General features: G+C 43.5%; 1 protein-coding gene across 2 annotated transcripts in view; it reads left to right on the forward strand.

Annotated features, from left to right (window-relative positions):
- fars2 (phenylalanyl-tRNA synthetase 2, mitochondrial) overlaps positions 1-27451 on the forward strand; it is a 175969-nt gene that overhangs the window by 147416 nt on the left and 1102 nt on the right. The window lies entirely within an intron of this gene.

Consider the following 27451-nt stretch of genomic DNA (forward strand, 5'->3'; position numbering starts at 1 on the left):
TGCTGCGCGGACCCCCCCGTAACTCAGAGAAGACACGGAGGACTCTGAAAATTCTCACAGCTCTTAGTCGACATGGGGGTGAGTAGATAATGAGTGAAATTTAAATTTTGGGTGAACTATCCCTTTAAATGTACAAAATAAGGTACAACTGTCAAAAAGAACACTTCTCCACAGCATGAATGGGACGGTGGTGTGATAACATGTCTGTCAGACTGTAGCAGCTGAAAAGGTCCTAGAAAATTATTTTAAGAAAAGAGTGGGAACCCTGCAGTACACACTGAATGAGTGTTTTCTGATAGTTGACTATGTCGTGTGTCATCAGAGCAGGGAGGCTCTGCCCTGCTTTCTCTGCTTTCACCTTCTCATTTGGCATCTTCCACCTCGTTTCCTGCCCCCAGAATTATTCACTCTGATTCTAGTGCTCATGGACACAGTGAGAAACTGCAGCTGCTGCTTTCCCAAGTAATTGACTTTGTCCCATTTCTCTCTGACACCAACACAGAGGTGGACTGTTGCTGTCAACCAAGAGATTTCTCCTGCTAATGAAACTCTGTGTGTGTGTGCGTGTGTGTGCGCATGTGTGAGTGTGTGTGTGTGTGTGTGTGCACATGCATTTGTGCTGTGAGATGAAAAAGAGAGCGTTGTCCTCATCTACACTGAGCAGTTTTTCTCCCCGTCTTAAATGAATTCCAAACAGATTTTAGGGAAAGTGAGGAAACACTTGTAGGATGGAGAGGGTGATAAAGAGCAGAAGGAAGGAGGGAGGAAGAAATATGAGCAAAGAAAGGAGAGAGGGAAGGATGGAGGAAGAAGAGGAAGGAGGAAAGCGATACATGGAGTCTTGTTATTGACAGTTTCTGCCTCACTGTCCTTTTCTGCTTTGACCTCAATCACAAGTGTGTATGTGTGTGTGTGTGTGCGTGCGTGCGTGTGCTGTGCGTGTGCGAGGGAGACACAGAGTGTGTGATGAGGTTCGATCCAGGTAGATTGACTTCTTATTGTCTGGGGATGAGGCAGAGGAGAGAGAAGATGAAAACAGAGTATAAACCTTTTCCTAACGTTCTATTCATATCATAAAGAGCAGCAGGTAAACAGCTGACCTCCAACTTCATTAGGTGCTGAACTGAATGTAGGTTTTGATGTCAGGTGATTCAGATTGCTTGACAACAGCTGACTTGATATCTTATTGATTCTAAATGAATGAATGAAGACTTCAAAAACAGTTAAAACAACATGAACAAGGAGTAGGAAGAAGCACAGGCTTATTATATCCTACTCAATATGTTTCCCAGCAACTAATTAACCATCAGTCGACTTTGATATTTTGCAATTATTCACCAATCGATACATACATTTTGTACCTACACAACCATAAACATTTAGCCTACATGTTAGATTTTATGTTTAGTAGGCCTGTGAAAGAAACGAGCCGTTCAATCTGAAAATGAACAAATAAAAAGCAGCATTTAAAGTAATGCTGCAAAAGTTTAACAAGCAGAAAAAGACAATTGAATCATTAACTGCAGTAATTAAGTAAGTATGGCAATTAATGTCCACTAAAATGTCATAATGGTGACAGCCCTAATGTTTTGAAAAATCCAACACAAAGTCATCTTACCTTGTGTCCATTTGTTTCTATTGTAAACTCCACCCACCTGTCACATCCAAAACTTGACTTGTTACTAGGGGTGTAACGGTACACAAAAGTCACGGTTCGGTACGTACCTCGGTTCAGGGGTCACGGTTCTAAAATCTGTCTTGTGTTATAAAAGTTAAAAGAAAAAAGAATACAAAATAAAACAAGTGCATTAGGAGTGTTATAATGCCATTCATTAATTCTAGAGGAAAAAAAAGTGCACTTGACAACTGGCTACTATTATCGAATTATTAAATTATTATTATTAAAAAAATATTATTAAAAAAACAAAACAATAAACTGACATCAATGTTGGTTTACACAGTTAAATTAGACTAGCAGTTACTTTGGTGATGTTTCTGGTCCTGCCTGTGTTCATAAAACATATTAGGCAGCTACACGCACATCCCCCAAAAAACTGAAGACTAGGTGCTGGACCACCAGGAAAGACACAGGTAAGGAAAAAAGGAGACTGCGCACTAGTTAAAAGCTCCCGTGACAGTTTAATGTCACTCACACGTTTCGGGCGTCAGCCCTTCATCAGACAAAATGTGTCTGATTATATATAGTGTGCGGTCTCCTTTTCTCCTCGCCTGTCTGTGTTCATGTCAAGAGGCTTAAAAGCTGCGGGATAAGTTGTTGCACACAACTTGTCTTTTTACTTGCACCAGTGATTGACATATCGGGTTGAACATGCGCTACGTGTTTGATGCGTTTCTAGCGACGCACCGCGCATCCGTGAAACATCGCCGACGGACTTTGTCCGGTGGACCAGTCGCGAGCATGGATGTATTATGGTCGCGAGCCGCCGCCGCCGCCGCCGTTTGTTTCATTGAGAAGCCACAGTGACATGAATGAAGCAGACAGCTCTCCTCCTAACTTCACTCTCTCATCACTTCTCTTCTTCGTCTGCTATGACGGCTGCAGGCAGCTTCGAGGCTCATTACCGCCACCTGGATTCGAGTGAGGACTCGACTTTTTTTTTTTTTTTAATATTCATTCAGACGTATTCGTCGTGTGACTGTGTGCACCGAACCGTGACCCCCGTACCGTGACGGCACGGGACGAATACATATACCGTTACACCCCTACTTGTTACTAAAATGAAAAGAGGTGAGTTGTCTAAAGAGAGGACAGTCTGTAGAGACACAAGTGTTTCTGTAGCAGGCTGTAACCATGTTTATTTGTGCTGTAAAGTTGAAGGACATTTTAACATGGAGTCTCTGGAGACTGAGTCACTGAGACAGGAACTGGAGCTTTTGCTTCTGAATCTTGTGGGCAGTGTGTTCATGTCATCACTCACAACAGCTCCTCCAGGTTGGTCCCACTCTTCTAATGTGACCAGTGGTAAAGGAGCAACATGCATTATTGACCTTGCTGTTTTTGCTTGTAGCTTCTAAAAAGGTAACATATCTCTGGTCTTTTTTCCACCATTGCACAGACTCTCCTGCACACAAATACGACACTCTGGGGCAATGTCAGTGACAAGGTCAATGTGTGGAATAGATTGCAGTGAATGTGAAAGACCCTGGAGACTGAGTGAACTGTCTGACTCTGTCTCTCAGCAGCTCTCTGTTGGTATTTTTGATTCTCTCAGCAAAATGAATGCAACACAGTCCTCGACACAAACACTCAGTTTCTTCTGTCGACCTTTCAGTGCAGATCATGTGAGTCAGAGTTCAGACATCCAGAGAGAGAGGGAGAGGAATGAGAACAGCAGCTGATTTTTACTGTAGAGAGAGTAAACCGCTCCACTTCTGTGTGTGCTTGATGTAAACTGGAGGTGACACATGATCAACATGTAAGACAGAGGGAAGCTGGAGGAGGAATCAGTGGATTCCTGATGAAATAAAGTGAAGAGAACTGAGTTAAAGTGAGATTTGCTCGTCAGCACGTCAGACCCAACTCAGCACATTTTCTCTGCACCCGTTTTCTGTCTGGGAGCACAAGTGCAAAGCATGATGGTACAGTATATATTGCTTTCATGATGCATCATGGATTACTGTGAATGCTATGGGCAATATATAGAATAAATTCTCACTGTACATTCAGACAGTTTTTTCAGAACTTTGTAGGGGTTAGTGAGTGATTTTGGACCAAGTCCATTTCAGTGTTTTCTCATGTTCCATGTTATAAACTGTTTTCTTGTCTGTAACAACATCTCTGTCCCGTCTGTCCGTCCTGGGTGAGGGATCCCTCCTCTGTTGCTCACCCTGAGCTTTCTCCTGGTTTTACCTGTTAAAAGGGTTTTCCATGGAGTTTTTCCTCAGTGGATGTGAGGGTCTAAGGACAGAGGATGTTGCTACGATGTCATGTAAAGCCCTTTGAGACTAACTGTAAAAATGGGCTATGCAAATTGCCTTGCCTTGTGTTTCTCACAACTCAAGACTTATCTAATCAAGGCTGACTCAAGATTTGTCCAGGGTTTATGAAAGGCCCAAATTAATATATGAATGACAGAACAGTCTTTTCAGAGTGTTTCCTTCCATTAGACATACTTTGACAAAAGCTAAACTAAGTTTGACAGTTTGCCTGCTCCGGTTCATCAGCATGAGTGTGTATTCAGACCTGGCTCATTTGGAGCAGTTGTTCCAAACAAGGGAGTTTTTAAGTCCAAAGATGGGTTGGTTTGGCTGAGATTGCCAAGAAGGTCTGGTCTTGGCCCACGTCCATTCCAGCCCTGGAGCGGTTGGTTTCGGTGAGAATGTAATCGACTCAGCAACCAACACAACGTGCCACACACTGCTGATGTTCCATGGTTCTCAACGGCCCGCCTGGATGCACGGTTGGGCCGGCCAATCTGGACCGATGGTTCAGTCCGAAAATATATATAGGATGACTGGAGTCGGCTTCCTTTTGTTTTTGACCAGGTTCTAGCCGACGTTATATACAATTGACTAGTGGCTCCAACCACGGTTCGGGCCGAGTCGTTTCCAGATAAATTCCTCCTCCTTCAGGGTAATATTTCTGACCAATGAGAGGACAGTTGGTTCGCGGATGGCATTTTTTTTTTTACAACTTTGGTTGTTGGGACTGTTACGACCCAAAAGCAATGCAACAATTGTATCCTTTTAGCCCCTGAATCAGAACAGGGATTCATATGAGCTTTGTCTCAATTTAGGGGCTTCACTCATTTGAAGGCCGATGACGTCACAGCGTCACAACAAGTCCTGTCCCAATTGGATGGCTCCAAATGAGACTCATAATCCGGCCTTCTCTTGCCTGTTCTGGGCAGACACACTGCACCTATCCTTCATGGCCTAATGAATCCCAAGATTCCTTGTGCATGTTAATGTTAGCCACCTAGCATTCTAGCTATTGGAAAGTTGAGGTGGTTCTGCGCTGTAGCCATGGTAGCTGGCTGAGCAGGGCCCGAGGCGAGGACCTGAGGAGCCATTGGAGGTGTAAAAAAGCCGCCACTTTCAAATGTTTGACGTTCAGATGTTGATTGTGTTTGGACGCTGTCAGGAAAGGCTCCGAAGGCTTGACCGTCCCATTTACCAACGAGTGAGGTGCCCGAAGCCGTTGCCTCGGTAGACCGCGTAGGCTTCGTCCTCCAAATGATCCAGGCCCTGAATTGGGACACAGCTATAATCCATGTTGATGGAATGGAATTTAAATCAGCCAGATTTATCAAAGTGAGCTGTGCTTTTCCTTAATCCAGCTTCATTAAGTACACCTGCTGCCATAGGCACACTATTTCTGGAGACTCTGAGTCCAGTCAGGCTGAGAAAAAAGAACCACAATAGATCAACAGCTTTAAACGAGTGGAACCAGTCAGCAGTGTATCCCCAGTTATGTTCATTTAGAGCTTGTGCACCTGTTTACACATATGAAAAGAGATGAAACTGACCTGCAGCGGAGGGTGAGAGCACAGAGTCACATCTGAACTGTTGTTTGTGCAGAACAAACACCGACTGCAAAGATCTCCACTTCCTAAAACAATGCAGAGGGGAAAAAAACATTTTCTGCATAAAAATGTGCTTGCTCTTCAGTCTGATGCACCTCTGGGCTCTTAATGAAGGACGTGTGATACATGTGAAAGAAGAGGAGAGAACACAATGAGCAGACACACACACTGAGCGCTAACGACGTGTGAAAATAACACTCAGCGGCACCTTACATCAAAACACACATACACACACGAACCATACAGTACATACACCTGCTCTGAAATTTTTTTTTTGGCTTTAATATTACATAATGATGGACACACACACACACACACACACACACACACACACACACACACACACACACACACGAGACTGTATTTATTGTTTTGGATGACTCACTCACCTCAGGGAATTCCACAGTTTGTTTGTGTATTCCGATGTTTTTGTTGTGTGTGTCCCTTTCTTTCATTGTGTGTGTGATGTGAAGAGTGAGTGGGCAGCTTGACTGATGAGCAGAGACCGCTCCATGTGTGAGCAGTCACACTGAGTTTCTGCAGAAATGTGAGATAGAGTCAGGATCGTTAATATCAAGGCCTCAGTGTATTTGTATTCTAGTATATGGTATCATATGTCATATAATGTAGCATCACTGACCATTTGCCACATGATAGCTGTAGTTTTAGGTACGTTCTAGGTTTATGAAATAATAGTAAATAGAAGCTCTAGGAATAACATGGATACAGTATATAATCCATCCTGTCATCAGTAGTGTGCTGTCAGCTGCTTCCAGCTTATCTGTGACTGGGCTACAACCTGAGTCTAGTTAACATTGTTAAAGGGATAGTTCACTCAAAATTGAAATTTCACTCATTATCTACTCACCCTCATGTCGACTATGGGCTGGGAGAAGTTTCAGAGTCCTCCGTGGCTTCTCTGAGTTACAGCGGGGCTCCATGCAGCACTGCATGTCCATATAATGGTTGTGAATGGATACCACTTTTCTTCGTAACAAAAAGACACACCAAAAAACATCCAAATACCTCCATGCTGCCCGTATGTAATGTCCGTCTTGTATTGAAGCCCCGAAATGCGAAATTGTTCCGAAAAAAATTAAATAAGTCTATATTTCAAGCTTGTTTGTGCGATTACTGACGCCAGCGCAAATCGTGCGAGATTTGGACGGACTAGGAAGAGTAGCTTCCGCTACAAACAAGCTTGAAATATAGACTTATTTAATTTTTTTCGGAACAATTTCGCATTTCGGGGCTTCAATACAAGACGGACATTGCAGACAAGGTATTTGGATGTGTTTTGGTGTGTCTTTTGTTACGAAGACAGTTTGCAGACATGCACTGCTACGCCGAGACCCCCTGTAACTCAGAGAAGCCACGGAGGACTCTGAAACTTCTCCCAGCCCTTAGTCCTTATGAGGGTGAGTAGATAATGAGTGAAATTTCAATTTTGGGTGAACTATTCTTTTAAGTTGAACTTAAAGCAGAAGTAAGTGATATATTTGTGTTAATATAAGTCTTAAATAGTTATATCTTCCGACAGTAATCACTTACATAGAGTGTTTGGACTGAAACACGGGTCTCTCGGTCCCTCTGCTCTGCTCTGAGCCGAGGAGAAAACATTTATCGTATCCTACAGTTTTTATCCAATGAGGAGAGAGAACGGCATGCAGGGCTGTGTGTGCAGCTGTAGCGGATGTGCACTCACTCCACCGATAAAACACGTGCTAACCAACCCGCCAAGTGGTTGTCAACCTCTTGGCGAAGAGGTTAGCATCGTCGCCTCCGGTGCGGGAGGTCGTGGGATCGAACCCCACCTAGGGCAGGCCGTGAGAAACACAACGCAGAGGGCCAGATCGACATCGGCTACACAGCCAAGGGACGCCGTGAATGTGGTGACGTAGGGACGAGGACTGTTATGGTGCGTTCAAGGAAACTCGTAACTCGTGTTTTTCCGACCTGTGAAGTCGTACCAGTTCGATCTGGTACGAGTTCACGGGTTGCCTGGAACGCTACAAAGTCGTAAGTTGTGACTTGAAGCTGTAATTTACTGTTTCAAAAGCCTGCCTGGAACGCAGCATTAGCCAAAACGACCGGACCGCTTACTTCTGCTTTAAACTTAGGGTTGGAGATCTCTTCATAAGTTTTATTTTAAGTTTTTATCAGAGGGACTGACAAACCTCTGTCAGCTGATCGAACTGTGTCGTGCGAATGAGAATGATTGGCCAGGAGGCGGAGCTTTTCTACCTGGTGATCTCAATCTGGAACATAACCTTCTCCAGACCAGGTTAGCCATTCAGCATAAGTTACGGTGGAGATGTATCCCGGTAAGAAGTGAACCATCGTTGTAGTACGGAAAACCCAGAAGTTACCTCCATAAGCTCAAATCCTGCTTGGTAGTACAGGCTCCAGGTCTCACTGACACTGAGTAGCCAGTGTTGTTCAAACTTTTGAATCCATGACTGTGTTCAAAATCACTCATTACGCCATCTTTAGTCCACTATATAATGAGTTCACCATTCTGTAGGGCTGTCTGAATAGTGGACTCACAGTATCCCACCATGCATTGTGAAAAGAGCAGCTGATGGTCACTAACCAATATGAACATCACACTGAACCATGTGCAGAGAAAATTATCTTCTTAGTGTCTGAAAGTGTTTTTCTTGGGGCGGTGTGTGGCGCAGTGGTTAAGGCGGCCGCCCCATGTAGAGGCTACAGTCCTCACCGCAGGTGGCCCCAGTTCGAATCCCGCGTCGGGCAGACCTTTCCTGCATGTCATTCCCCGTCTCTTTCCCTCCCCCTTTCCTGTCTATCTCTACTGATCTATCAAATAAAGGCAAAAAAAAAAGCCGAAAATATACTTCTCTTTTATGAATGATCCGTAGTTCCACCTGTTAGTGAGAAGGAGGAGACACGAAGGAGCACCTCAGGTTTTTTATTTGATATTTTAAAATCATGGTAGTGTTAGAATGAGTGTTTTTTCTTTTGAACACAGACAACTAACATGTTGATATAATTCAGTTTGACCTGCTCTTCCTGAGAGTATTGTTGCTTCATGCAGATCCAGTTTTCATTGTTGGTGTTCTTCAGGTTAGTGTTGCAGAGTTGGTGGTGTGTGTCTCTCTCCAGTCTGCTGGGTCTTCTCTTTCATCAGGTTGTAGCTACTTTACTGGGCGTCGACCTATGTAGGTGAATAATGGTATCTGATTGGTCCAGAGAGAGACGATGTGTGCTTCATCTTGCATGTGAATGTTATTACTCAACAATCACACAGTTTCTGTTATTAAACCCCAGAGGAGGTGCTGCTCAGTTAGAAGTCCTCTGTGGAGGCGGCAGGTTAACTTAACAACACATTAACTCCATCCATCTACACACACACACACACATGAATCACAGAAAGCTCATGTTACCCGAGAGATGGTGGAAATGTATTTTGAATGAATGTGATTAGATTGTAAGCATGAGAGACACACACACACACACACACACTTTCCTAGACGTTAGTGGTGGTTGTGGAGAAGCACTCCTACTGCTCCACTTTCCAGATAATGATACTCTCTTCCTGCTTCCATCTAAATACAATTAATAGACACACACGCATGAGGGTGCACACACACACACACACACACTCTCATTCACTCACTCAAGTGTCTTCCTGTTTGTCTTTCAACTCATATCGATCCACAGCACACACATGCGCACACACACACACACAAGGGGTGAGTCCCGTGTTTTGCCATCCACAATAAGTGAGGTGGCTTCGAGTGAAAGAGTGAGGGAGGAGAGAGAGGGATGGGGAGGTGGGGGAGAGAAAAGGGGAGGAGGAGGAGAGAGAGGGATGGGGAGGTGGAGGTGAAGGAGGAGAGAGGGATGGGGAGGTGGAGGAGAGAGAGGGATGGGGAGGAGGAGGTGGAGGAGAGAGAGGGATGGGGAGGTGGAGGAGGAGAGAGAGGGATGGGGAGGAGGTGGAGGAGAGAGAGGGATGGGGAGGTGGAGGAGGAGAGGGAGGGATGGGGAGGTGGAGGAGGAGAGGAGAGGAGAGGAGAGGAGAGGAGAGGAGAGAGAGGGGGAGACACAGCAGAGAAGCCATTAAGTAAGAGAGAGAGAATATGAATGAGAGGAGGAAGGGAGGGAGCTTGTTTACTTCCTGTTAGTTTTTCTCAGAAGAAAATCATCAGAGTTGATGGATCACACCGTGTCACTGCTGATCACTCTACACTTCCACTCACTTCCACTGTTCTAGTCCAAGGAGTCACTGATGTATCCAGCTAGTCGATCTGGGCAGATTCTGAGCCTTGTTAAAGCTACAGTATACATATACACACACAAATAGACCTGCTCCCTCTCAATTGTGTCATTCAACCTTTCCAAGTCCAGAGCGGTGGTGTGTTACTGTTTCCAGTGATGCTGTGAGGAGTATTTGTTAGGACATAAAGTAGTACAGTAGTGTAGTTTCCCCAGTTATGTGGGTGGAATGGAGACAGGCCAGACAGAGACATGTCGATGCAGAAGATCAGGTAAGACACAGGAATACAGTCTAAAAACAGCAAGACAACAATATTTTTTTAAACCTGGTCCTGCGTGTCAGCAGTAAATAAAACTACTATGCAGAATAGAGCAGAGAGAGGCAGGGAGAGAGTCTTTAAAACGATGTTCTAAAATAGCTCATTTTCATAAATTAAAGCAGAAGTAAGCGATCCGGTGGTTTTGGCTAACTTCCTGTCAGCAGATGGAGTTAGCAGTCCCCGTCCTCGTCCCTACGTCACCACATTCACGCGCATCCCTTGGCTGCACACACAGAGAGGACCGCCCCTTTATGCCGTTCTCTCTCCTCATTGGATAAAGGTTGTAGGATACAAGGAAAGTTTTCTCCTGGGCTTACAGCAGAGCAGAGTGACTGACAGACCCGTGTTTCAGACCAAACACTCTATAGAAGTGATTGCTGTTGGAAGATAGAACTATTTAAGACTTATATTAACACAAACATTCCGCTTACTTCTGCTTTAACATCATAGATTGTGGGAAGCGCTTTAGAAAATTCTGAGGAAGGGATCTCAGTGTTTCCCAATAATGAACTTGTTTGGGTCTGCCAGGTTCTCAGGAAAAAAAACAATTATATATTATTACCCCCCACCACAGTCTCGTAAAATCCTGTGTGAAACTCCGGACCCCCCCCCCCAAATGTCTATACCGTGGTTACGCCCTTGGAACGGAGGAACACAAATTCTTCAGTTGTGTCATGTTGTGTATGCAACATTTGTTCCAGCCTCCCCATTCTAAAGTCCTGCAGCACTTCCTGGTTTTGTGAATGGAGCAGGTGGGAGTGATGCTGAGTGGTGGTCAGACCTGCTGTCGGAGCTTTGTGTTGAGTTGAGGAGGAAGTAAAGCAGAGGAAACACAAACAGTCTGTCAGCTGCAGCCGCCACTGGTTTTATAGGAGTGCCACCTTCCCATTAAATATTTATCTGTGTGTGTGTGTACAATGTGAGGTGACAGCTGCTGTGTTAAATGCAGCTCTGGTTGAATCTCTGTTGTGCTGTTGGACTTTTACGCAGTACTGTTTGTGTGTGTATAAGCGTTAAATTTTCATTGCTGCCTTTAGACAGAATCCAGTTTGCAGGAAGGAATGTCTTTCCTCTCCAAGAGCTTGTGAAGGCCCAGAAATTTACCCGAGTTTCAGAGAATATTGACTGGTGAGGAATTATTTAGTTGTATCTTTATCATTTCTCCTCTGCAGCAGAGTCTGGTCCGTCTGTGTGTTCCTGTAAGGCCTGAGATGCACTGATCTATACAGTAGCATCCACAAACCCACTTAGAAACCATTGAAATACTCTCTATAGCTACAGATCCTGCCACGGATTCCTCACATCATCACCATCACCAGAGTCCAGCTGTTGGAGCCCTCAACATGCTCCTATCATGTTTTTGTTCAGAACCTTGCACATTTCCTCTTAGATTTAATTTGAAGTTTGACTTTGATGATGCTCCAGTTGGAGGAAGCAGGACACGCTGCCTTTCTTATCTCTGAAACCTACACATCCTTCTCATCTTCCTCTTTAATTTGAGCTGGAGGCCAGAAGAGGACAATGCTCAACCAGAATGTGGCTCATCGACAGTTAAAGGGATAGTTCACCCAAAATTGAAATTTCACTCATTATCTACTCACCCTCATGTGGACTAAGGGCTGGGAGAAGTTTCAGAGTCCTCCGTGGCTTCTCTGAGTTACAGGGGGTCTCGGCGTAGCAGTGCATGTCCATATAACGGTTGCAAATGGATACCAACTGTCTTCGTAACAAAAAGACACACCAAAAAACATCCAAATACCTCCATGCTGCTCGTATGTAATGTCCTGTAATGTCAGACCCTGGTTCGTCCAAATTTGACGAACCGGGAAGAGGAGCTTCGAGAAGCTTCCGCTACAAACAAGCTTGAAATATAGACTTATTTAATTTTTTTCGGAACAATTTCACATTTCGGGGCTTCAATACAAGACGGACATTACATACGAGCAGCATGGAGGTATTTGGATGTTTTTTGGTGTGTCTTTTTGTTACAAAGACAGTTGGTATCCATTTGCAACCGTTATATGGACATGCACTGCTACGCCGAGAGCCCCTGTAACTCAGAGAAGCCACGGAGGACTCTGAAACTTCTCCCAGCCCTTAGTCCACATGAGGGGGAGTAGATAATGAGTGCAATTTCAATATTGGGTGAACTATCCCTTTAACACTGGGGAGGGTAACCGAAAACACAGTCGGCAAAAAAAACCAACAAAACCTCTGAAAATGTCCCCCTCCTGTTAAAGGTCAAGTGGAACGCTTAACGAGCAATTAGCAGGAAGGAAATGCCAGCCAGGCCATCAGCTAAACAGCCGTCTGAATTATTCACTACCATAACGGAAAGAGGCACATATGCTCTGAGCAGCCAATGGCACGCCACTAATGTCAAGTGGATTTGCATTAGCGAGGGCAAGGAATCATGGGTAATGAGACTGTCCCCCTGGCAACATTTGGTTTCTGGTGTTGTTGTGCAGAGTCTCACTGATGCCGGATTTTGTGCCACTGAAGTTTCAAGGTCTGAAATAAAGCCTTCATGTTGTGGATGAAAACCCAGGGAATCATCAGAATGAATACTTCACAGCCACACACACACACACACACACACACACACACACACACACACACACACACAACACACAACACACCTCCAATCTTCTTTATCTAAAATACAAGGACTCTTTGATTAAAACTCATCAGATAAACTGTGGATTCAGATAAGAAAAGTAAAGTTTTCATCACTAATCAGAGTCATAAACTCAACCTCTTCACCTCTACAAACACCTGCAGCTTTCAGAAAGCTCCTTCATCCTCTAACATCATCATCATCAGTCCAGTTTCAGTTTGGTGACAGAGCTGAACCAGAGATTCTCCACGTCACAGACTCGGAGGAAAAACTCCTCCAGATGCGTCTGTGATCCAAGTTTAGCCAGCTTTGTGTCTGAGCTGACACACAGTCATGTAGCTTCCCAAACACACACACACACACACTCCTTCCTTCTGGTGCCTTTTAGGAGGTTTTCTTGATCCATCAATCAGTTTATCAGAAAGAGACAGACACAACATGAATACCAAGAGCAGAGCAGAACACACATTTGTATGTACGTGAGACAGAGAGACAGACAGAGAGAGTCACAGTAAACACTCCTCATGCCTCCTGGTGCTCCAACAGATGGACAGTAGATGACACACACACCAGACATGTGTGTGCATGTATATACAGTATATAGACACACAACCACCAGTGGAGGAACAATGAGTAGGAAGGGAGGGATGAAAACAGGAAAGCCAAAGTAAAAGAGGAAGCAAGGGTTAAAGAATGACTGAAGGATGGAAGGAGGAAAAAAAATTCCAATGAAAAAGGAAGAGAACTACGTCAGAGATAGAAGAGGGCAGAGAGAAGGGAAAGAATCAGTAAAGAGAGGACAAATGGAAAAAAGAAGCGGAAGTAAAAAAAAAAAAGAAAAACTGCAGAGAAACTCGGAAATGCATAAAGGGAAGAAAGGGAGATAGAAGGAGACTGAGGAAGAAACAAGCCTAGCATATAATAGGAAAAGGGTGACAGAGGGAATGAAATAGAGAGTGAGTTAAAGGAGGGGGAATAGGATGAAGTAAAAAGAAGGGATGTCAAGAAATATAAAAGGAGGAATGGAAGAAATGGTGTGAGTGGGTATCAAAGGAAGGGTTCAAATGTAGGGAAAGTAAGAGGGAGGAAAGAAGATAGGAAGAAAGGATGAAGCAGTCAGATAGAAGAAAGACAAAGATGTTCCAGGAACTGAAAAAGGATGAGATGTAGAATACAGAGTCAACCACAACAATGAATGTAAATAATATGAGAGGATAATCTCTGACTAATCAGGTTCCAGCCTCATGAATAATTAATGAGCTCAGACTGGCTCCTCTCTTATTGAAACATTGATAAGGTGATCAGAATTCAGTGTGTGTGTGTGTGTGTGTGTGTGTGTGTGTGTGTGTGTGTGTGTGTGTGTGTGTGTGTGTGTGTGTGTGTGTGTGTGTGTGTGTGTGTGTGTGTGTGTGTGTGTGTGTGTGTGTGTGTGTGTGTGTGTGTGTGTGTGTGTGTGTGTGTGTGTGTGTGTGTATATTATTACCTCCTGACAGACAGGCTTCCCTGCTACAGTGACAGTCCTGTTAATAATTGACACTCCCCCCTCCCTGTCTCCCTGCCTCCCTCTCGTCCTCTCCCAAAAGGATGGAGGGTGAAGTGCAGAGAGCCCAGAGGGAGAGAAGGAAAAATGGAGAGAGGGATACTTCCTCTCCTCCCCTCATCCCTCCTTCTTTACCTTTTCTCTTCCTCCCGTCTCCCTGTTTAAATCTGAGTACATTCACATCCATTATTCAACATAACATCAGAGAATCTTGAAGGAAACGGACAAATGTCCTGCACAGTTTCCTGTGCAGACCCAGTTCATGTTGGAGATCACACCACAGACATGACATCATGATGGCTGATACTCACTGACATCAGAGAACAGCTACAAGCTGCTGAACATTCTTCTGGGGGTGGGGGTCCTTGGCCTTAATCAGTGCAATTCTCAGACTTCTGCCAGCAAGCAAACAAAAATAAAGAAGTTTTCCTTATTTGGATTGAATTGTTCATTATCAAAGTAGTTTGATATCATAGTTTTTCCTACACCTCTACACCTAGCAATTAGTTTAAAGGTTGTTTGACAAAACTCATTTGACTGTTTGTATGAGTAATCATTTTAACACCTACATAAGCTGTGGCTGCAAACGTTCCTCAAACATCTCCACACGTTGTGCCTCCACACCGTAGTCTGTAAATAAAGATGGAGAGATGTGGGCTCCACAGCGTCACCCATAGTGAGCTGTTCCACCGTCACCATCCTGCTGCCACACTCCCCTCCAGCAGCCTCACAGTTGGCCATTTTAACATGGGAGTCTATGGAGACCATGTTGGGCACTTTACTTTGAAAAAAGAATTAGTTATATTTACTAGTTACTTTCCCCAAAAAACTGAGTTAGTAACAGAGTTACTAAATCAAAATAGTATTTCATTACAAGGAAAGTAACTATTGCCTACATTTTTTATAAAATGCTCAAATATGTCAAATGACTTGGACTTATCTCCCTAACCCGTTTATCTAACTACTGCACTAACCAACTCACTCAGTATTCCTCCACAGACAGGCTCCGAGACGCGCTGTATGAGGCATGTGGAAGAGGCGGAGTGATACAGCGCGTTGCAGAGCCTGTCTGTGTGGAGGAATACTGAGTGAGTTGGTTAGTTCCAGATAAACGGCTTTTTCCGACCAGTTGATGAACACAAAAAAATGTGTATATATATATAACGGTGTATTATTTTCTGATGGGACTTCTTGAGTCAAGTATGTTTTTGATTACTCGTTACTAAAAAAAGTAGCGCCGTTAATAACATCATTATTTTAAATGCCGTTATTCCCATCACTGATGGGGACTGACTCAGTGTTTGAGACACTCTAGTTGTCAGTTGAAGCAGTACGTTGTGTGGTACCTCAGCCAGATCTTGCTGCTTGCTCCACAAGTTTTTTTTAGTAGATGAGCACATGTCACCCGGCTGTAACCAGACCGTTTGGGTTCTGACACCTCAGTCCTGACCAGACTGCGACCTCTGACCTCGCCATGGAAGGTTGTAGAGATGAGACAAGATCTCTCCGGTCGGCCCCGCTGAGTCGCCGTTTCTCATCCACAACACCAGATTGTGGACACAATCCTGGTGGATTTTCCGGACTAGAGCCAGAGCTCCTGCACAGCCGGCTAACAGCTACAGAGCAGCTCTGACTAATTTATGCAGATGTATTAATAGATCACAGGCAGCTCCCACCAGGCCGCCATTCCTTCCCTCCTTAGAAAAAAAAGGCCAAATAAACAAGCAAGGGAGAGGATAGCTCAGTGTTCACTCTGCAGACTAAAAGGCTGGCTTCAGAAGGAGGCATCGTTTACATATTTGCCTCCCGGATTTGTTTGATTTTGTTTGGCATTTTTTATTTATGTATTTTTCCCCCAACTCCCCCATTAGAAGAAATCCAACAGAAGACATCTTTACATACTATTGTTTTTCCCATGATATTAGCAGAGATCATCAACACACACGTTGTGAATACTACGGGAGAAAAATGATTTTAATTGGTCACACAATAAAATGAAGATTTCCTGTTGAAGGATGTAAGACATCAAGAGTAAATGCCGTGTTGTAGTGTACTTCCCTTTTTGTCCCCAGCAAACACAGACACTCAGCAACAACAGAGAAGTAAGAAAAGAAATCTATTAGGGAGGAAAGAAGTTTGGACAAACCTAAAACTGACATCCACACCAGACCCATACCTGCCTCCTCAATAAACCTGGATCACAGGACTGGTACTGCCAAATGTTGGACCAGAACCCAACCAGGGACACAGATATGGCATGATGTTAGGAACCTGAGCTTATGGTTCCTTGCTTTAACCACAAAAACAAAGCCAGGTTGTGTACTGTAGTTCTGCCAACTGGAACCATGATCTATGAAGCTCGTTGCTCGGTCAGTGGTTCTCAACCGTATAATATAAATATTCTTTATATGTCTATGCTCCTGCCGCTGTCGGCACAAGCAGACCTGTTGGTCCGAGTGGCCGCGGTCCGAGTGGACGTGGTGACGCGCATCTGTTTTTTGTTTTTTTGGTGACCCTTTGTCAGCCTTTTTTCATTGTCCTCAATGGGAAACAGAATCATTTATTGAATATATGAAAGAAACAACATTTTTGGAACAAGGTTCTTCATCAGGTTTAAAATACATGGCAAAGAATGACGACAATTTATATGCACACCTGGCGAAGAACCCTGTGTGGGTGGCGCCGGGTGTTGGGGGGGGGGGGGGGGGGGGGGGGGGGGGCAGTTGAACTGGTTCAACTGCATTGAACCAGTTTGGGAGGGGGGGGGCAGCTTGGAAAAGGTTGAGGTAATAGATCAGAATCAGTCCAGTAGCCTAATGATGGATAGTCTCGCTGGCCAGACCGTCGTCCAGAGAAGAAGAGTCTGGCTGGTCCGCCTATGATTCTGCGATCAGAGAAAAAAACACTCCGGCCGTTTGGAATTTTTTCAACCAGTCACAATCGTTGTGGTCGGCGCCGTAGCAACGCCGTAGCAACGCCGTAGCAACGGTGCGCTTGCAAAATATTGCCGGTTGGAAACTGGATTTCGGTCCGTGGTTTAACGACGGTCGGCAACCGTTGATTGATATGCCTTCTGTTCAGTTCATGACACGGATGTATAATAGATTCATGGTTCGGTTCCTGTTGTTGTTTGTTGATGTTTCCCTTTACTGGGCGGACTGTGAAAGCTGCAGCACGGAGGCGGGACTTCCGCCGGGTGGCTCGTTCCGACCAATCAGAGGCTAATCGCAGCACAGCACTTCCGTCAGGCCAGACTAAATGATGGATGACTCTGGATTAAGTAGGTTTAAAAAAGTGAAGAACAAGTCAGGGTTGCTAAGCGACAGGAAGCACATTTTCCAACACAATTGCAGGGGCACAGCTGGTTCCACAGAGATAATAAATTCCTCCATACACCAGGCTGTCTCTTCTCCATAGGAAGTGGTCCATGAGACACTGCCTCTGTTTAGTCCAGACTAGGGTGGTCATGGACATTTTTGAGCGAATTATGTGAAAATGCACAAAAAGAAAATGGGAATTTATGCCCGTTTCCATTCGTTATTGTTTTGCGATTATTGGGAGAAGACTTGCGGGTAAGTTTGTTTTCTCCCCCGGGATGACGACGCAGGTTGACTGGCCCAGCAGCTCAGCAGACCAGTCGCTGCTCTCACAGGTGGAGCTTCACTTCTCCGAAAAACATCAGAGCAAACTTCTAAACAGCTATCATTTGGATAAACCGTCCGCACATTGGGGATCTAAACAGTTACTTTCTCGCATGGAAAAAATATTAAAACTTAATAAAGTGACGTAATAACAGCAGCGCTAATAAAACAGCTTTTCGCCTGTTTTACAGCTGTATGCCGCTGCATTCTGCATTCTGCATTGAAAATACCTGCACAGCAATGTGGTTTGTGTTGGCTGAATTTTGGTTCATTCTTGAAATCCCAAATTTGCGGTTTGATGGAGTAACTGATGGGATTAAGACAGAGTGAGTGACCAGTCACATGCATGCCACATTTATGTATATTCCTGTAAATTAAAGTGATTAATGGCCTTCTGGGAAATGTAGGAAGTTTCCAACTTGGGTAGAACCAGATGAAAGAATCAGAATATTCCTGTAAATATGGGCCTGTCTCTGAGGTCAGAGGCGTAGACTGAAGATGTGAAGCTCTTTGTCTTGTCACATTTTTGTGAACGTTTTCTCCAGCTCTCGGCTGGAATCATTATTATTCACAACAACATTTATTTACATGATCTCATGAATATTGTGAGGCTGGCAGAGTGTGTTTGTGTTTCAAAGCCCCTCTTCCTTCCTGCCCTGTGGTTTTCCTCCTGTCCTTCATCACCTCCATCTGACTGTCCGTCCCAATTAGGAAGGATCTAATTGGGGGAGATTAATAAGAGGGGAGAGCATCCTGTTCACGCACGCACACACACAAACACACAAAAACTACAGACATTTAATAGAATACTAATTGATTTCAGCTTTTCTCTGGGCTGCTGGGATGTCTGAATGGAGGGTGAAGGAAACGGGAGGGGGGGGCTTTGGAGGATGAATTAAGCCTGTGTCTGTTCAGATCAACAGAGGGGAAAGAAGAATGAATATGGACGTCAAGTGGAGAGAGAGGGAGAGGGTTGATAACAAAGAGGAGAAAAAAGACAAATGGAGGAGAAGAGTAAAGTTGATGCACTAAAATAGATTTCAGGTCTGATGAGCCTGTGTATTTAAATTAGATGATGAGGATTATGATGATAAGTAGACTCTTAACTTTTTATCTTATTGACCACTCAAAGCCTCATTCACAAATTCCACACTCACTGTGGTTCAGCATTTTGGGATCAGGGGGAAGAGTCAGGGATTAAACCACACTTCAAATTTTCATTTCTCATTTAGCAGCAGTTTAACTTAGTCAAATACAGAACAATTCACATCAGCACCATATGAATTGAATTTGCTTATTTTTTCTGTCCATAGTTTTTTTCCAACTTTCATTTTATGTATATTATTATATGTCTAGTACTCACATTTAACAGTGTTATCCTCAGGCTCTGCCTCAGTGTCATGTCACTACTAAAATTACAGAAAGGTACAAACCAATGTGGATTTAATAATACAACCTTTAAGGCCTCAGTTTAAAGCCGATAGTGGTTAACTCAGTGGTTCCCAACATTTTTTGGCTTGTGACCCTATTTTGACATCACAAATTTCTGGCGAAACCGCGATCATGTGACTGCACGTCAATCAAGATGTGCCAGCTCAGATATTTTTATATGCTGCATTTTATCTGAATTTGATTTATATTCAATAAAGTTAAAGTATAGAATACAGTTGTTTAAAGGGACAATGAGGAGTTTCTCCATCGGCAGAACGAAAAATTCCGTGACAATAAAAAAGTCTCACATTAATGTGGATGAATCTACGCTACCCACACTTGTTAATGGGCCCATTTTCGATAAATATATCGTTCTGTCTCTATCGTTATTTTGTTATTATTAGTGGTGGTGGAAATGCTGGGCGAGCCGACCAGCGTTTCCTTACTTTCGGTTCCGCGGACGCTCATGAGAATAACGCCACCGAATCGCCGTTTATGGTCGGAACTACGACGGTATCTGAACCTCTTTGAACCTCTGACTTTAATTCTTGATGAATGAAAACATGAGTCTGTCTTGCACCGGTCAAAGAATTTCACGGTGCACGGAGGCTCATAAATGTAGTGTGAAAACACTTCACTTTTCCAAAACTCCTCGTTGTCCCTTTAAGATTGTGTGTGGTGTTTTTAATTAAAATTTTTAAAAGAATAATAATTAGTTTAAAAAATATTATAGGTATCAATAATAGTGTGTTGTATGTATGTATGAAGCGTGCTGACAGCTTTGGCAAATGAAAGATAAGATCTTGTAGTTGTATGTTAAAGCAGAAGTAAGTGATCCGGTGGTTTTGTCTAACTTCTTGTCAGCTGATGGAGTTAGCAGCCCCCGCCCTCGTCCCTACGTCACCACATTGACGCGCATCCCTTGGCTGCACACACAGAGAGGACCGCCCCTTTATGCCGTTCTCTCTCCTCATTGGATAAAGGTTGTAGGATACAAGGAAAGTTTTCTCCTCGGCTTACAGCAGAGCAGAGTGACTGACAGACCCGTGTTTCAGACCAAACACTCTATAGAAGTGATTGCTGTCAGAAGATACAACTATTTAAGACTTATATTAACACAAATATTCACCTTACTTCTGCTTTAAGGTTTTCAGGCACTCTATGTTAATCTGAAATTTGACTGGCTACATAGAGTAGAAACATCATGTGTGAGAGAACAGCCAGATGTTTGAGTTTTTTCAGCTCTGTCTGTGATGATAATAAAGACTCATCATACATCAGTCAGTGACGTGACTTGAGCTGCTCAGTTGTGTTGTCTGTGCAGCTTGTAGCTGTGTCTGTCCTCAGCTCTGTGCTCTTTACATACTGTATACTAAAAAAGAACAACAAGCCAGAAAGTGTAGGAGAAGACATGTCTGTGTTTGAGGAGGGTGAGAGCTCAGGTTCATGTCTGGTCATGTCAGCAGCTACACAACACGTGGTGTACAGAGGCTTCCTTCCTCCCTCCCTTACCTCCTTGTCTCCTCCTCTCATCTCCTCTCCTCCCTCCTTGAGTGTGTACAGTGTCGGTTCTTCTGCTTTATCCCTCTTTATGTGAAGGCAGCACGATGCTTTCAAGGGCGTTGGCAACTGCTGGTGTCTCCTCTCATCTTCACCCTCTGTCTATTGATTTTCTCTCTCTCCCTCTCTTCCTCACACACACTTTGTTCAGTCTGAATGAAACCCAACACTCCTCTTTCAAGCATGTCCGTCATCCTCCACTTATCTCCTTCCCTCTCTTTCTCTCTCTCTCAGTCACTTCCACCACCGTCTCACCCCTCCCTCTCTGAATGCAACATTACACTCCTCTTTGAAGATAAACCTCTCTATCCCTTTATCTCTCCTTCTCTTCCTCCATCCCACCATCTGTGGAGTCTGACATCAAATCGATCATGTTTTTTTTTTGTTTTTTGTTTTTTTTTGGTGTTTCCCACGCAGGTTCAACAGGACACACACCGAGCGCCCCCAGGGGAACACTGAGTTTCACGTTTTGTTGTCTGTTCATTTGCAGAACCTAAACATGTCTGCCACTTTCTATTTGACAAAAGTTCTCAAATTTGGTTGGATGGTGGGACCAGGTGGGCGGGGTTGGGGCATGACTGACTGCTTTGTTGTGACATCACAAAGAAACAGAAGTCCTGACGGCTGGTTTTAAGGCTCAGTAGTTTCTCACTACAGGCTGTGTGCATTTCTCTGTGGACTGAGGCTTTGATACTCTAACAGACCCTAGATCTGCTTTATAATCAAAAAACACACTTTATATAATGTGGCCCTTTCACTTATGGTCAGATGTTGTGTTGTGGTTGATGATAAAGCAGTGATTGTGTTAATGCAGACAAACATTAGGGCTTCAACTTTAGAGGATCATTGTCTAACTTCAGATGAAATCTGATCAACAAGTGTGATTTCATGTTTCATGTTTTTAAGCACATTCTTCATCTGTTCATTAAAAACAACAGCGCAGGGAGAAGATTTTTCCAATTGACTTAAATTGATCAATGAATCAAAATGAAAAACCTTTCAAATACTGTAGTTTTCCATCTACACATGATGTCCTTAAACACACCGTGGAGTGTTTTCACACCCTCACTGCTGCACAGTAAGTTCACATGACAGATAAATCAAAGACGCAGTGAACAGTTGACTGTTTAATCACGGCTGGTGTAACTTTATTTTGGAAGAGTGGCTTCATGTTTCCTGTGTTTGCTGAGTGAATGTGTGTTGACATGTGAAACAGTCAAATGACCCAATAAGTCATTGATTAGAACAGAAATATAAACCTACAGGATTCCTTCAGATTGTGTATGCACACACACATAGGCTACACACACACAGTCATATGTGTGTAAAGCAGAGCAGAAAATAAGTTGTCAAGCTGATCTGTTTCAGTTATACTTTAATTGGTGCAGTGAACTATTCATAGAATTTTAATTGGTTGAGATGAAAATCCCCAGCTCTAATTTAACTTCACACACACACACAATCCAGATTTCCTTTAAAAAAGGGAAGGCCTCCCTCTGCCAGCTGCTGATGAGTGTTGTTTCTAACATGTAACAATCCCCGGCTTCACACAGCACTGGAGTTCATTGTGTTGGCCTGTAAACACAACATGTGGCTGTATGAGCTGGGTTGCTAAATTACAAAACACAAGAGATGTTCTCTATCTCCAAACTGCTGTTTAACACAGTGTTGTTGCATTTGTTGGTCTACTACACACACATTGTGTCTGTGACACCTGGGCTGCAGCAAATTACTGTTTCCCTGATGAGTCCGACAATAATAGATGAGAAAAGCTACAACTCCAACATTTTTGTTCATTCATTTTGAAAAAATTAGTTATCTAATTAACTGCTGCTGCTCTAGTTTCAGGTCACATCCCTGTTTATCCAGTCATAGAAGATATGAAGCTCTTGTCATTACTTCTGTTGTGAGTAATTGCTTAAAAGGTTGTTGTTTTTTTATCCTGACATCTAACCTATATGAAAAAAGAAAAGAAGGTTCCACCGCACTCAATGGGGTACATTCAATAAATGTATTTGTTAAAACCGCAGCAACGCGTTTCGCCCTGTGGGCTTCATCAGGCTTGTGGGTCAGGCACTGACACTGCTCCTTTGTAGGCTCCCCCGGCAATCAGTGGGATCAGCCACAGCTTGCCATGGGCCGGCCTGCCCCCAACTCGTTACATCTCAACTCATGACAAATAAGCACAAATGCTGCTACAAATGCCAATATACAATACACACATGTCTAAATTATACAAAATAAACCTGAGGAAAGACATACTTCCTAAAAAAACCCCTGTGAGGGAAGGGGAAATGCTGCTCTTACTCCTCACTTGGTGGCTCATCTGAAAGCATAACAAACAAATCATGAGCTACCGACACAAATGGACCACATGCAGTAGCATACCAAAAAACATACAAGAAACAACAAATATAAGGACCTATACAAGTCAATAAACAAGTCAATAAACAACTGCATGAATATGTTGAAATACTAATTCCCATCTCAAGACATCACAATGATATTAAATATACATAATAATGACATTCAATATACATATGAACTGAAATACTCAACTATTTCCAATGAAGGAAAAAAGGGGGGAGAAGCGGTCTCTTGAATATACTACCTGTGTGAAGAGAAGGTAGGCAAAGATTCTAGAGTAAGGGACAACATCCAAAAATACATCAAGAGACATAAAACAAAGTACATTAGTAATTATAGATAGGAGCTTAGTCCTGAAGATTCATTTAAACCATGGGGTTCTTTTTTCATGATTTTTGTTCCTGACACCACCTGCACCAATGTGGAGTTTTATCTGAGTTGTGCAGGGGCAATCTCTTCTCTATCTAACCTATATCTACCAAAATCTAGTCCAAGTGAACCTTTGAGACAAATTAGAAGAAGTCCCCTCCCTCTAGGCGTTAAAGAGACATGGTCTCCATTAGAGATGCAACAATTCATCGATTAATTGCACAATAATTGATTATTAAAGCCCCAGTATGTAACTTGTTTGGCTTTTTATTATCAAAAATCAAATATTGTTTTCATAAATACATATTTCACTGAAGTGGAATCACAGCCACATACAAATGAAAGCTTTCTGGTACCTTAGAATGAGTTGTTACAAGTCGTTACAGTACACCCTGAGGAAGACCTATGTGAGGTCGAAACGTCGGTCCTTTTTTAATAAATTATATATATATTTTCTACATCAAGGCTACGAGTTGAGCGACTGCTTTTTTCTTCCTTCACTGTTTTTGTTCCGGTTGTCAGCTCCTCTTCAATTCTGGTGTGCGCTCCTACCACGTTCATTACAAGTCGTTACAAATACAGAAGTGTGCGACACACCGAACCGAGGCGGCCATGTTGCATCGCCATTTTTTACGTTGAGTGGCAGCGTGACCGTAGGTAACCATAGAAACTGAGCGGAGCTGTGGGCTCGGCCTGTTAAAACTGTCACCACTGTGTAGTGTGAGGAAGGACGGAGGCACTGGTGTTGCATTCAGGTGCAGTCAGGCAGACGGCCGTCAGCAAACCAACCGGATGTCATTTTACTCCACCAGAGAAAGACGGTAAACAATACCACATCACCATGACAACATATTGTCAGGCCTGTATTGTTTTGCCTCGTGCTGGCGGACCACTTGTTTACATAGAGGCTTGTTTATCCTGTTACATGCAGCGTCTGTTGTCTGTCTGACGTCTGCCCCATTTCACCTGAATGCAACATCAAGAATACGTTCAGATATGCAACCGCACCGCTAGATGGGGGGAATTCCTACACATTATACCTTTAAATTAATCGACAACTATTTTGATAATTGAATAATCGGTTTTAGTAATTTTTCGTCTGTCTGGAATTCTCTGATTCCAGTTTCTTAAATGTGAATATTTCTGGTTTCTTTGTTCCTTTATGACAATAAACTGAGTCTCTCTTCGGTTTGTAGACAAAACAAGACATTTTAGGACGTTGTCTTGTGGTTTGGGAAACACTGACATTTTTTAACATTTTATTAACCGAACAACTAATCGATTAATCATTTAAATAATCAACAGATTAATCGATAATGAAAATAATGGTTAGTTGCAGCCCTAGTCTCCATGAGGGGATGTACAGAAAACATGTTCCTCCAGATCCAGCCATCCTGCAGAGCACAGCCCACAGAGTGACTTACTGAATCCATGGCAACATTACACAATCATAGATAAAGAGAATAATATGATCAGAACATGAGCAGCGCTCCAGGTCAGCAGCAGTGATGAGAAAAACCATGAAGCAGAGACACTGATCCAGGCCGTCTCCTCACTCAGAGCTGCTTTTGTTACGTTTGAAGGATCAACAGAGTGTTATTATATCTGCTCATCACTACAGTGTGTGTGTACAGTATATTCACCCATTATGTAGCTCTAAAACTATACTGGTTCTCTTCAAATCTGTCTGTCCATCACTTAGCACTTATTTGTGTCCGTGTGTGTGTGTGTGTGTGTGTGTGTGTGTGTGCGTGCGTGTGTGCGTGTGTGCGTGCGTGCGTGCGTGCGTGCGTGCGTGCGTGTACACAGTTACTTTTCATGAATAATGTAACATGTGCATTTCTGTCGCACATTTTCTGTTTTCTTGTTTACTTTGCAGAGAGAGAGAGAGAGAGAGTGTGTGTGTGTGTGTGTGTGTGTGTGTGTGTGTGTGTTACAGGTGTCGGTGTATTAAACCCACCCCTCTTGCCCCCCACTCCCCAGCTATGTCGGCTGGATAATGGAGACATAAATTATTCAGCAACGACAAAGTCTATCACATGAAATAACATTCAGTCTGTGTGTGTGTGTGTGTGTGTGTGTGTGTGTGTGTGTGTGTGTGTGTGTGTGTGTATACACAAATATGATGTGTAATTACGTTTGTCTCTTCATTCGTTCTCTCTATCAGGTTTAAAGCTCCACTCTTTCTCTCTCTGACATTTCCACCAAGTGTACTGATGCTCAATTATTTACAAGCTGCTGAGCAAGAGCGAGAGACATAGAGAAATAATGGAGAGAGAGAGAGATTGTGTCATTTTTAGTTAGCCATGTTTTATACTTCTGTAACTGGGAAAGGAGGAGAAGATATTAGAGGGATGGAGGGAGGAAGAAGAGAAGAAGAGGGAGACAAGAAGAGTAACGATGGGAGGAAAGGGGGAGGAGGCGAGCAGAGGGAGATGGAGAACAGGGGGACCAGGATACAGAGGGTGGAGCAGAGGAGAAGAGGAGGAGGAGAAAGGGAGGAAGAGGAGTTGCAGTGGCCAAGGAGTTGCAGTGCAGAGAGGAAGATGAGAGATGAAAGAAAACAGTAGATGTGGCAGAGGAGAGGAAAGAGGGAGGATGGGAGGATGAAGAGGGCAGACAGGAAACAAACAGGACGGTACATTTGAAAGATGAAAGGAAAGCTGTGCAGGAAGTGAAAGGCGGAGGGAGGAGGAAAGACAAGGGGGTGCTGGTTCTAGTCCAGGTCCAGGTCTCTGGTCTGGAGGACTGGAACATGAAGAAGACAGCGATGAGAAGGTTCAGGAGGGAGGAGACAAGGAAACACGCTGACGACCTTTCCCGTCCTCTGATTGGAGGTCGGCTGGATGTGATGACGACAGCACAGCTGGGTCACAGCTGGATCAGTCTCACCTGTCCAATCACAGCCAGGGACAGAGGACAGAGACAGTAGTTAGTGTTTATCGGCCGTAGCTCTGATCACATCCTCTCATCGTGATGGAAACCACTCAGACCGGTTTATGAGCTGCAGCAGGAAACAGGAAGTGATCAAGTCCAAATGTTAGAGAGGCTGCTGAGGCCGGGCTCTCCGCACTGACCCGGGACACCTCCACATGAGACACTGAACAAAAAGACTTGATTCACTGTAGATACAGTACCATCAATAATCAATATGCCTCACCTCTCTCTCTCTCTCTCTCTCTCTCTCTCTCTCTCTCTCAATTCAATTCAATTCAATTTAAATTATCTTTATTGGCATGACAGTTAAAAGAACTATGTTGCCAACGCATTAGGAATCAATGAGACAATACAACTCATGAAACCAAATATATACAACAATATACAAATAAATAAAAAGTATACATGCAATTATTTACCCTATGCGTGTGTGTGTGTGAGCATGCAGGTGTGTGCTGATCAAGTTCTCTCTCTCTCTTATACACAGTCTAAATGACATGAAACTTAAAAAATCGTGGCAGAGTGTTATATATTGTACTATACTTTTAACAGATCGTCACCTGTTTTCCCCTGGTATGATGGATCTGCTGCAGTTCTCTTTTGTATGAACACCTCTCTCTCACTTTGGTACAGAGTTTCTGTTTCTCCTGAAGAACAGTGTTTACATGTTCTTAGTTCTCTGGGCTTCCATTATTTTCTATGCCGACCTTTTTCCACCTCTAGTTGATGGTCGGAGAGCCTGTACATTGCCAATGTGTGTTTTTGTTTGGGATTTTGTACGCTTATTAGATATTGTGCTGGAGACTATTCTCTATCCAGTGAGAGATAACATTCTTATTTGTTGATGGTTTTAATTCTCTCTCTCTCTCTGTCTCTCTCTC

Source organism: Trachurus trachurus, assembly GCF_905171665.1.
Source record: "Trachurus trachurus genome assembly, chromosome: 20".
NCBI classification, from domain to species: domain Eukaryota; kingdom Metazoa; phylum Chordata; class Actinopteri; order Carangiformes; family Carangidae; genus Trachurus; species Trachurus trachurus.